Raw genomic sequence first — 1,474 nt, forward strand, 5'->3', positions numbered from 1 at the left:
GGTATAACTACAAATGTAGAGAAACATCGAAAAGTAAATACGAAGAATCCACACACGCACACACACACCCACACTTAGATTAACAAACTCTCATTTTTATATAATAATAATAATAATAATAATAATAATAATATTTATACAAAAAAAAAAACAAAATAAAGCATCGTATAATAACAACAACGAACGGTAATAATGATGATAATAATAATTACAACAATATGTATATATATATATATACCTCGACTCTACACCTCGTGGACCCGTAGAACCGAGAAACCTGGAAATTAATTAATATACATCCAGGTAAATACAAAATTATTTATTAATTAATTTAAAAAAATAATTAATAAAAAGTAATAAAAACAATATAATTTTTATTACTATTAAATGTATTAATCGATAAATAATAATAATAATAATTTAATTTATTATTTATTAGCCCTGAAAGGTTTTGTACCGTAATTTTTTTATTTATTAACTTTTTTTTTTAATTATTTAAATAAATAAATAAAAAACTTTCGAAAATAATAAAAATAAAAAAAAATTATTAGGGTAATAAAATTTTTCTGTTTTAATAAGTAAATAAATAAAATTATTTATTAATAATAATAACAATATTAAAATAAATAAATAGATAATTATTAATAGCTGCACTCCCGTAAATTATTACAATTAATAAATAAAATTATTTTTTACGTATTTATTAAAATAATAATAATAATAATAATAATAATAATAATAATAATAATTTAACAATATTATTTATTTATTTATTTATTTATATATATATTAATGATAGGATACGTTAAAAAATTATTTACATAACATACGGAAGCCAAAGCATGAAATAAAAAATAAATAAATGATAGACTTTTATTAATAATAATAATAATATTAATTTGATTAAAATTTTATTTACAATTAATAATATTAATAATAAATAATTTTTTTATTTTAATAATATATATATTATTTATTTAATAACTATGATAATTATATTAATAATAATTACATATATGTATATGATTTATTTATTAAATAAATATTTTTATCTATTCGTCCGATTTTTTTTAATAATAATAATATTTATTAATTTATTTATTTATTAACAATTAATTAATTAATATCTTTTAATAAAAAACAATAATAATTAATAGTATTAATATTTAATATCGGATTAATAAATAAATAAAAATAATATGGGAGTCGCGGCGATAAATAGGTGAGTAAATTTGTTGTTGAGGTTATTTAAAATACATAAGGAAAATTTTTTGTTTGTACGAAACAACAACAACAACAACCAAAAAAAATTTTTTTTGATTGTTTGCATCGTACGACACGTCCATGATAATTTATTTATTTAAACTTTACGTTCAGTCTCTTTATTAATAATAATAATTTATTATAAATTTTAATTTTTTCCTTTGATTTTTACTCTCCTCTCGAGCACGCACCCACACACTCTCTCTCTCTC

The sequence above is a fragment of the Pediculus humanus genome, genomic scaffold, assembly GCF_000006295.1.
Source record: "Pediculus humanus corporis 1103172108297 genomic scaffold, whole genome shotgun sequence".
NCBI classification, from domain to species: domain Eukaryota; kingdom Metazoa; phylum Arthropoda; class Insecta; order Psocodea; family Pediculidae; genus Pediculus; species Pediculus humanus.